The 12,148-nt window shown below is 36.7% G+C and overlaps 1 protein-coding gene across 2 annotated transcripts in view; it reads left to right on the top strand.

Moving 5' to 3' along the window:
- TUSC3 (tumor suppressor candidate 3) overlaps nt 1-12,148 on the top strand; it is a 181,989-nt gene that overhangs the window by 128,170 nt on the left and 41,671 nt on the right. The gene's annotated exons all lie outside the window — the stretch shown is intronic.

Genomic DNA, 12,148 nt, shown 5'->3' on the forward strand with positions numbered 1-12,148 from the left:
GTTTTTTTGCCAGTTCCATACTGTCTTTATTACTGTAGCTTGTAGTATAGTCTAAAGTCAGGGAGCCTGATTCCCCCAGCTCCCTTTTTCTTTCTCAGGATTGCTTTGGCTATTCGGGGTCTTTTGTGTTGCCATACAAATTGTGAAATTTTTTGTTCTAGTTCTGTGAAAAATGCCATTGGTAGTTTGATAGGGATTGCATTGAATCTGTAGATTGCTTTGGGTAGTATAGTCATTTTCACAGTGTTAATTCTTCCAATCCAAGAACATGGTATATCCCTTTCATCTGTTTGTATCATCTTTAATTTCCTTCATCAGTGTCTTATAGTTTTCTGAATACAGGTCTTTCGTCTCCTTAGGTAGGTTTATTCCTAGGTATTTTATTCTTTTTGTTGCAATGGTAAATGGGAGTGTTTTCTTAATTTCTCTTTCAGATTTTTCATCATTAGTGTATAGGAATGCAAGAGATTTCTGTGCATTAATTAGAGGTGAAAATCTTTAAGCTGTTCGTTCAGGTGTGCAGACTATTGTCTCGATAAATTGATCTGTAAGAACTACCTGAAGCAAACAGTGAGGTGGTTTTTTTGGTCTATAGTCTTATCTTTGCCAGGTGAAGATTTCTTTGAACAAACTACTAAGTCATGTTGACGCAGATGGTCTCAGTTCTCAGGGATATGTTAAAAGTTTGCTGATGAATTTCAAGTTATTAAGGCTGCAACCACAGTAACAGTGATGTGATGAGACCGGAAGAACCATTAGATAAGGAATGAATATGGTATATTTGGAGTAAAAATAAAGAGATTTTGTTTTCAGGGGCTGGTGGGGCTTTTTTTTTTTTTGCAGACTTTTCAGTTTGGCATTTAATTTTCAGACTTTTTATAGAGATTATAGATGGAAGGGATTCTAGAAGTTTATCAAGGCCAGGATCCTCTGAGTAAGAATCCCTTTTATAAGATCCATATTAAATCATAGTTTTTGAGCCTCTTTTTAAACAATTTAGATGAGAGGGAACTTAGCTTTCTCATGAGACAGCCAATTTTAGCTTTATTTGTTGGGAAGGTATTTCTTTTATTGGTTTGAAGACTGCTCCTTTGAAATGCCTAACACTAGTACTCACCTCCCCACCTGCTGAAATCTCATAGAATAAGTGCCTTCTAAGTTCTATATATCAGCTGAACAAATGTGAGGTGGATTATCATTCTGGACTCTTTTCTAGGCAACCTATTCCCAGTTCCTTCAACTGTTACCATGGGGCAGAGTGTAAGTCCTCACTGTCCTAATTGCTGTCCTCTGTTTTACTCTCGTTTGTCAGTGCTGCTCTTAACTGCAGTGTTCAAGTTTGCATATTATTCTTTAGATATGTTCTGAACAGGGAGGAGGAGAAGTATTTATTTCTGGGTACCAGACTTACATACTTAAAGAACAACAACAAAAACAAAACTAACTTTCTCAGAGCTTTCTAACAGCTTCATCACACTTAAACTCATGGCTCATTTGGTTTCACCATTACTAGGGACAGTTGAGGATGACAGGTCATGGGTTTCCAGAGAGATGAGTTGAAACTACCTGTTTATGTGCATGATACTTGGAAGTACACTGTCCCTAGTTACTAACTGAAAAGAGAATAGCTACTCTTTGCTTCAGATCTGTACCATCTAAAAGTGAATGTATGTTTTTGTAATAAGTTGGTGTAAGAAGAAACCATGCTTCTGCAAGTTGAAAGAGAAAATCTAGTTGTATTTCTGAAGGAATGCCCCCTCAAAGAGTTGGTTTGAGAAAGAGAGATTAGAAAGCATTGTCAGTAGAAGCCGAAATGAATAGGCGGTATTTGGTTTTCTTATATTTTTAAAGAAATCTCTGTTCTTCGGTGATTAACTCTTAGGCAGGGAGAGATACCACACATCTGACTCTGCTAGTCCTTCTTTGAAAACAGCTGTGCAAAGGCAGGAGCACTGATGCTGTTGTTATTTTTGCTCCATTCCGACCCTAGTACTGGGTGGAACTGCTGAGATTCTTGCTTGTTGATTCCCCAAATGATGGCAAAATGTCATTCTCCTTGCTTGGCTTGCAGTTATTAGGGAAGGAAGCATCTTTCTAAACTCTTTTTGAATTCAAGGACTTTGTAGAAGAAATAGCAGGGGTCACTAGTATAGCTGTAAACTTTAAAGAGATATGTGACTGGAGCCTAATTAATTACAGCATATAGTACAATGGAAATAGAGGTTAAAATAAATAATGTATTCCAACTACCCTACACTACTCATTCTTTTTCTGATCTATTTTAAATGGGAATTTCTTCAAATTTCGCATACTGTGGGTTGCACTTGACTTGGAGAGTTTGAAGTTTCAGTCTTGTTTTTAACATTGTGTATTTTATATTAGTGATACTGAAAATAAGTTTTTGGCAGCCTCATTTGTTCACTTGTTTATTCATTCAACAGAAGTTTAAAGTGTCTACTAATACTGTTCTAGTCAGGCTGCTAAGTGATCTTGGCTACTCACTACAGTTAAGGGGCGAACAAAACAGATGAAGCTCCTGACCTCTAAAGGCTTCCCACTTAGCTGGGGGAAACAGAGAGTAAAAAGCAAATGTGTCAGGTGGTAATAAGCCATTTGAGAAAAATAAAGCCAAGCAATAGGAGGGTGGGGGGAATGCTTTTTTACATAACGTTCTGAGAAGGCCTGTCTGAAAAGGGGTCATTTAAGCAGAGACCTGAAGGAAGTGAGAAAGTGATTTATACTAATACCCGGAAGGAGGAACGGCAAATATAAAGGCCCTGGGGTGGAAACATGTTTAACATTTCTCTGGACTAGCGAGGAAGCCAGTGCAGTTATAGTGATGAGAGTGAAAGAGAGCATGATGGCTGAGGTTGGCGTGACAGCAGGGTTGGGCTGGTGGTGTGGGTTGGCTCGCAGACCTTGTACGTACCCTTGTAGGGATATGTGAGCCATGGCGAGGACTTTGGACTTCCATCTAAGTGGGGTGGAAGCCACTGGAGGATATTAAGCAGAGGAGTGAGATGAACTGATATTTTAAAAGAATCACTCTTTTTGAAAAGACAGCCATGCAGCTTTACTGGTTCTTGGTTTTCATTCACTTTAGGGCTACTAATAAAGTGGATTCTAATATTGGTCCTCCACAAGACACATGCAGAAATGTGTCCTCCTTCCCCACACAGAAGTGCACTTTGGAAGTATCGGGTGGTATTTTTGGTTTCACAGTGAGTAGGGATCAGAGAAGCAAAATGTTCTGCAGTGTGTAGGACACTAACAATCAGAATTTCGCCATCACAAATGGTGTGACTTCATTCAGAAACACTCTAAGAACAGTACCAAGGTAGGCATGAATGCCAGCTAGAGGACATTTCCTTTCCTTTCCTTCCTCTTCCCCTTTGCTCCTTCCTTTTTCTTACCGCACTCACCCTCTATCCCAATCTGTCCCTTTTCCTCTCATCCTCCATCCTTCTCTTTTTCTTTTGCAGATTTATGATGCTTAGGAATAGAGAGAATGAACATTGTTTGTTCCTATGTGATTTAACTCTTTTACCATAGAATTCTGTAATGGGAAGGATCCTTACTCCAGTCATTTAAATTTTAGGTAAGAATTTGGGAACCAAAGACGTTAAATAATCTGCCCAAAGCCACATAGCAAGTTGGCAGCTCATAGTTTATGGCTTTATTTCATTAGTGTATTATTTACATCTTTATATTTTCATGACCCATCCCTCCAGAGATCATTTAAAATGCCCTGGTTGCATGACTTTCTCAGAATCATGCATTACTTCTTAGAGGCAGGGATTAGAGCCATAATCATCAAAATAATTATTCCAAAGAAGGAGGGCAGAGACAGTATTTTGATGATAAAAAGCAATATTGCTGGAATATTTTCTTTGGCTTTTATGGTGAGTAGAACTTCATAGTGGTGAATATGTTTTAAAAAACAAAAGATTTACTTTGAACAAAAGCAAACTATAAATGTTTAAATATTCTAAACATTAATATTTAAGCAAGAAGTCATCTTAAATGGTTGTAGAAAAGTAATCCAGAATTTATTCATTTTTGTGAAACTAGTTTTAGAAATCAAGATGAATATTTGTTACATTAGATTTGATCACCTAACACTACTGCCATATATATTAATTTACATAAACTTTGAATAAAGTCTTCATGTAACCGTTTCTTGGGGTAATATTATAGAACTGCCAAACTGCCTTCAAGTGTTGATAGCTTGTTCTGATAAATCCTTCTCAGAAGACTGCACTCTAACCTCCTTGAGCATGACCGTGTGATAGATTAGGAAAAACAAGGTCTTCATGCCTCTTCTGTGTAGTATTGCTTCACTCCAGTGGTGATGGCAGGTGGGTCATGTTCAGTCAGTCATATTTCTTAGATATGATAGCTTCTCTTATTGCTGTCATCCCCTCTGTCATGTTCCACATCTTACTAATAATGAGGTAAAACTCCATATGCCCTTTCTTACTCATAAAGCTTGAATCTCTGTGCTGTGACTCAATAGAGATGAACTTCAAGGCATTCCGTTGCCTACTATCTGTTTTCTTAAATGTCGTTAACTTAAATTTTAGATGACAATTAAGTACACTTTTTTCAGGTGCTCATATTGTACATGGTTGAATCTCTCCCAGATTTCAGTACTGAGTCTAACAGAAATAGTTATCTTTTGTACCTAATTGAACTGGATTCTCATCTAGAGACAGGAGTATTACCGCCTATTGTCTCAATTCCCCTGACTGAGCATAGGAGTACACAGTGTGCCTCTGAATTTTCAGGACAGCAGGGATGACTATTAAAAGATACCACATAGCTGATAAAGACAAGATGGCAGAGTAGAAGGACATGAACTCACCTCTTCTTACAAAAAACCCCACCAAAATCACAACTAACTGCTAAACAACCATTGACAAAAAATGCTGGAACCTACTAAAAATATATCCTAGATCTAAAGACAAAGAAGTCACAACAAGACAGTAGGAGGGACACAATCGTGATAAAATCAAGTCTGATACCCACCAGGTGGGTGACCCACAAACTGGAAAATAATTATATCACAGAGGGTCTCCCACTGGAGTGAAAGTTCTGAGCCCCACATCAGGCTGCCCAGCCTGGGGCGTCTGACAATGGGAGGAGGAGCCCCTAGAGAATCTGGCTTTGAAGTCCAGTGGGGTTTGATTGAAGGAATTTCACAGGGCTGAGGGAAACAGAAACCCCACTCTTGGAGAGCACACACAACATCTTGTGTGCACCAGGACCCGAGGGAAAAAGCAGTGACCTCATAAGAGCCTGGGCCAGAACTACCTTCTTCTATTGGAGGGTCTCCTGTGGACTTATTTGACATTTATAGAGTATTCCATCCAAAAGAAGCAGAATACACATTCTTTTCAAGTGCACATGGAACATTCTCCAGGATTGATCATATGCTGGACCACAAAGCAAGCCTCAGTAAATGTACGGAAATTGAAATAATATCAGGCTTTTTTTCTGACCACAATGCTATGAGATTAGAAATGAATTGCAAGAAAAAAAACTATAAAAAACAAACACGTGGAGGCTAAACAGTATTCTACTAAACAACCAATGGATCACTGAAGAAATCAAAGAGGAAATCAAAAAATACCTAGAGACAAATGAAAATGATCCAAAACCTATGGGAAGCAGCAAAAGCAGTTCTAAGAGGGAAACTTACATCAATACAATCTTACCTCAGGAAATAAGAAAAATCTCAAGCAACCAACCTAACCTTACACTTAAAGCAACTAGAGAAAGAACAAAGAAAATCCAGTTAGTAGAAGGAAAGAAATCATAAGGATCAGAGCAGAAATAAATGAAAGAGACAAAGAAAACAATAGAAAAGACCAAAGAAACTAAAGCTGTTTTTTTTTAAAGATAAACAAAATTGATAAACCTTTAGCCAGACTCATCAAGAAAAGGGAGAGGGCTAAAATCAATAAAATTAGAAATGATAAAGGAGAAGTTAGAACTGACACCATAGGAATATAAAGGATCATGAGACTATTACAAGCAACTATATGCTAATAAAATGGACAACCTGAAAGAAATGCACAAATTCTAAGAAAGGTACAACCTTCCAAGACTGAACCAGGGAGAAACAGAAAATATACAGACCAATCACAAGTAATGACATTGAAACTGCAATTAAAAATCTTCCAATAAACAGAAGTCCAGGACCAGATGGCTTCACAGGTGAATTCTATCCAACTTTTAGAGAAGAGCTAACACCCATCCTTCTCAAACTCTTCCAAAAAGTTGCAGAGGAAGGAATACTCCCAAGCTCATTCTGTGAGGCCACCATCACCCTCATACCAAAACCAGACAAAGATATCACAAAAAAAGAAAATTACAGACCAATATCACTGATGAACATAGATGCAAAAGTCCTCAACAAAATACCAGTAAACAGAATCCAACAACACATTAAAAGGATCATACAGCATGATCAAGTGGGATTTATCCCAGGGATGCAAGGATTCTTCAGTATACGCAAATCAATTAATGTGATACACCATATTAACAAATTAAAGAATCAAAACCATATGATCATCTCAATAGATGCAGAAAAAGCTTTTGACAAAATTTAACACCAATTTATGAAAAGTTTCCAGAAAGTGGGCATAGAGGGAACATACTTCAACATAATAAAGACCATATATGACAGACCCACAGCAAACATCATTCTCAGTGGTGAAAAACCGAAAGCATTTCCTCTAAGATCAGGAACAAGACAAGGATGTCCACTCTAGCCACTTTTATTCAACATAGTTTTGGAAGTCCTAGCTACAGCAATCAGAGAAGAAAAAGAAATAAAAGGAATCCAAACTGGAAAAGAAGTTAAACTGTCACTGCAGATGACATGATACTACACACAGAAAATATAGATGCTACCAGAAAACTACCAGAGCTCATCAATGAATTCAGTAAAGTTTCAGAATACAAAATTAATACACCAAAATCTGTTGCATTTCTATACACTAACAACAAAAGATCAGAAAGAGAAATTAAGGAAGCAATCCCATTTACCATCATATCAAAAAGAATAAAATACCTAGGAATAAACCTGCCTAGGGAGGCAAAAGACCTGTACTCCAAAATCTATAAGACACTAATGAAAGAAATCAAAGATGATGCAAACAGATGGCACAATATACCATGTTCTTGGATCAGAAGAATCAATACTGTCAAAATGACTGTACTACCCAAGGCAATCTACAGATTCAGTGCAATCCCTATCAAATTACCAATGACAATGTTTTGCAGATCTAGAACAAAAGAATCTTAAAATTTGAATAGAAACAGAAAAGACCCTGAATAGCCAAAGCAATATTAAAAAAGAAAAACGGAGTTGGAGGAATCAGACTCCCTGAGTTCAGAGCATACTACAAAGCTACATTCATCATAACAGTATGGTACTGGCACAAAAACAGAAATATAGATCAGTGGAACAGGACAGAAAGCCCAGAAATAAACCCATGCATCTATGGTCAATTAATCTATGACAAAGGAGGCAAGACTATACAATGGAGAAAAGACAGTCTCTTCAATAAATGGTGCTGGGAAAACTGGACAGCTACATGTAAAAAAATGAAACTACATTCTTTAACACCATACACAACAGTAAACTCAAAATGGATTAAAGACCTGAATGTAAGACCTGATACTATAAAACTCTTAGAGGAAAACATAGGAAGAACACTCTTTGACATAAATCACACCAATATCTTTTTCAATCCATGTCCCAGAATAATGGAAATAAAAAGAAAAATAAATAAATGGGACCTAATTAAACTTAAAAGCTTTTGCACAGCAAAGGAAACCATAAACAAAATGAAAAGACAACCCCACAGAATGGGAGCAAATATTTGCAAATGATGTGACCGACTAGGGATTAATCTCCAAAAAAAAAAAAATTCAAAAATGGGCAGAAGACCTAAACAGAGATTCCTACAAAGAAGACATACAGATGGCCAAAAGGCACATGGAAAAGATGCTCAACGTTGCTAATTACTAGAGAAATGCAAATCAAAACTACAATGAGATATTACCACACCAGTCAGAATTGCATCATCAAAATGTCTACAAACAATAAATACTGGAGAGCATGTGGAGAAAAGGGAATCCTCCTACACTGTTGGTGGGAATGTAAATTGGTACAACCACTATGGAGAACAGTATGGAGGTTCCTTAAAAGACTAAAAGTAGAGCTACCATATGGTTCAGAAATCCTACTCCTGGGCATATATCTGGAGAAAACCATGGTTTGAAAGGATACATGAACCCCAGTGTTCACTGCAGCACTGTTTACAATAGCCAAGAAATGGAAGCATGCTAAATGTCCATAGACAGGAATGGATAAAGAAGATGTGGTACATATATACTGTGGAATATTACTCAGCCATTGAAAAGAATGAAATAATGCCATTTGCAGCAACATGGATGGACCTGGGGATTATCATACTAAGTGAACTTCAAGTCAGACAGAGAAAGACAAATAGCATGATATGGCTTATGTGTGAAATCTGAAAAAAAAAAAAAGACACAAATGAACTTATTTTCAAAACAGAAACAGACTCTCAGACTTCAGAAAAAAAAGTTAACAGTTACCAAAGGGGAAAGGTGATGGGGAGGGATAAATTGGGAGTTTGAGATTGACATATACACACTACTATATTTAAAATAGATAACCAACCAGGACCTACTACTGTATAACATAGGAAATTTTGCTCAATATTCTGTAATAACCTAAATGGGAAAAAAATGTGAAAGAATAGATACATATGTGTAATTGAATCACTTTGCTGTACACCTGAAACACAACATTGTTAATAAACTATACTCCAGTATAAAATAAAAAATTTAAAAAGATACCATGTATATACCTTATACCATAGATTTATGGTATCTTTTGATGTATAATTGTATATCTGCTGCTTATTTTCGTTTTAGAACTTAGTGTATTATTCTTTGCATTTATTTTATCAATAGGTCAGTTAAGGAAGCAAATGAAAAGAAGAAAATGTTATTTCTTATGAACAGCATTCTATTTTGGGGTGCTTTTTCCTCAGGAAATGGAACAAAGATTCCTCATGATATATATTCTAACAAAAACATTTAATTAGGTAATAAAATACTGGTTCCCAAGTAAGCTTATAAAGAAATTATTCTTCAAACTTTTTTCATGACATTGTACTTATCAAACAGATATGAGAATCATGTGAATACTTAAAAAGCGTTTTAAATGTCAGTAGAAGAAGCTTCCATTCTGCAATTATGTTTGTAGTGGAGAAAAGATATCACTATTACCATTGTTTTTACAGTGTAAGCAATTTTACATTGCTTATATTATAAAATGTGGTTTGCAATATGATAGATGTTAATACAATGATAAATATTTCATAACTTGGCAGTAAAATCATAATTACGCCTTTTGCGTGGATGCAACACAAACCACATTGAACCCTTGATTGTGCAAAAATCTGTTCATGAACATCTTCTGAACACCCTTGCACTGTACAACCATTTCAACATTTCATGAAACTAAAGTACTTCTAGAGAAGCATATATTGTCGTCATCTTTCTTCTACTCTTTATTCCACTCTTTTGTGCTTTTAAATTTGGGAAATTAAACCGTAGATGAAGTCACGAAATTGATTCAGCCGTCCAAACGTTAAACAGTGATAACTAGAAAAACGCTAGTCCTGATCATTGAATCATATGAATTATAAATCCTCATTTGTGAACTATAGGAGAAGTATATTTCATGAATTTTAGACTCCATATTTTTTCTGCATACTAATTTTGTTTTCAGGTTATGTCTCTGAAAGCTTTAGCACCACTGTTTACTATTACACTAAAAGTCTGTCAGACTAACCTAATTTTATATAGGATGGTGTTATTTTCTGAGATTCAGCTACTTTCACAGTGTGTGCACAGAGTAACTGAACCTAGATAATAGGTTAATGTAAATGCACATACAGCTGAAAAATGCTTTTGCCAAGCTATTCTCAAAAGCTTTATATTTACATGTTAAAAAATCTGAAATTAGGTTTAAGGTGTTAGGCTTTTTCTACCCTGAACTTCTGTAATAAGCATTGTAATGACAGTATTGAATACAATATAAAATTTGTAAGTTGTAGGGCTTACGTTACTTCTTAAAACCTATACTTTTAGCAACCTATAAAGTTAGCATAAAGTTTCTATTATGTCAAGCACCACTAAATACTGGAAATCAATCTTGATATGCTCCCAGAGCCACAGGGGAAATGACGTAAATAGACAACAGCCATGCAACTCAGTGACAGACATAAGCTTCAATATATTTCTGTGGGAGCAAAGATGGAGCAACAGCGTACTGCTTGGATGAATCTATAGGAGATGAGGAGAGAGAAATGAAACAGCCCAGATCTTTTAAGTTTAAAGTAGGATTTCAGTAAGTGGATAACTGAGTGAATTCATTTTCTAGAACCGCCATAACAAAGTACAACAAACTGGGTAGCTTAAAACAACAGAAATTTGTTCTCTCACAGTTCAGGAGACCAAAAGTCTGCAACCAAGATATTGGCAAAGTTGGTTCCCTTCTGGAGTTTCTGAGAGATAAACCATCCCACGCCACTCTCCTTGCTTCTGGTGATTCCTGGCAAGTCTTGGCCTTCCATGACTTGTGGAGGCATCACTTCAATCTCTGTCTTCACCTTCACATCACCTCCTTCTGTTTCTCTGTCTCTTATAAGGATACGCTTTTTGGATTTAGGGCCCACCCTAATCCAGTGCGATCCCAGTCCTAGCTAATTACATCTTCAAGGACACTATTTCCAAATAAGGTCATGTGGTGAGTTTCTGGGTGGCCACGAATTGTGTGGGGACACTATTCAACCCACTACAGTGGGCAAAGTACAATAATAAAGAAAATGCCTGAAGGCACAGAGGCATGAAAAGTTATTAGGTGGCTCAGGGTAATCAATTTAGAGTAAATGGAGTGAATTTTGAGTACTGTTCAGGTGATTCTAAGAAAATTGATTTGGTACAGATTTGGAAAAGCCTTGTGTGCTACACTAAGATGTTTAGACAGTCTTTTGTAGGCATTTGGCTGCTAGAAACCTGTAAGTCTTTGAGTGGCCAGGGGTAGATTTGTATTTTGGGGGGAAGTGATATGTAAAACTGTTGGCTGGAAGACTAGTTTGAAGACTGAGGTAACAGATGGTGGGTTCCTGAACAGAAAGTGTGGTTGGGTTCCTGAACAAAAAGTGTGGTAGTGACTCTAGACTGGTAATGACAGAACTTTATACCTGGTAAAATGAGTAGAATTAAGAAGACAGGGCTGGGGTGACTTTGAGATTGGCTTGGGAGGCAAGTTGATAGCCTATGACATAACTAAGAATGTTCATGCGGGAGGAAAGATATAACATTAAATTTTTACGTGGAGAATTTCATTGAGCAGTCAATCAGCAGGTTTTTTTAACTTTTTTTTTTTTTTTGTATGTGGACCATTTTTAAAGTCTTTACTGAATTTGTTACAACATTGCTTCTGCTCTCTGTTTTGGTTTCCTGGCCTGGAGGCATGTGGGCTCCCAGCCCCCTGACCAGGGATCAAACCCAAACCCCTGCACTGGAAGGCGAAGTCCCAACCACTGGACCTCCAGGGAAGTCCCAATCAGCAGTTTTTTAGGAACACTTTCTAACATTATCCTAGGTATTTTGGAGATAAATATGCACAACCATGGTCCTGTTTCAAGAACTTTACCAGACATTTGGAGTCATGAGACTAATAAAAGTGAAGCAGAAAATAATTCAAATCAACATATAATCAGGTATAAACTTAGTAATTCTGACTTAAACATACTACAGAGTTTAAGATTAGAAAAGGATCTACGTCATGTTGAGTGCTATAAGAAGCCTCATTTAGAAAGTGATACTGGGGGGGATGGATTGGGATTGACATATATACACTAATATGTATAAAATAGATGACTAATAAGAACCTGCTGTATAAATAAATAAATAAAAATTTTAAAAAAAAGAAAGTGGTACTGAATTTAGATTTGGTAAGTCATATTTAAGTTGGTTCAAAAGAGGATGGATAGCCTGACTAGAAAAGAGAGGGCAACCAAATACTAGACTG

This window comes from Phocoena phocoena, chromosome 21 (assembly GCF_963924675.1).
Source record: "Phocoena phocoena chromosome 21, mPhoPho1.1, whole genome shotgun sequence".
NCBI lineage: Eukaryota > Metazoa > Chordata > Mammalia > Artiodactyla > Phocoenidae > Phocoena > Phocoena phocoena.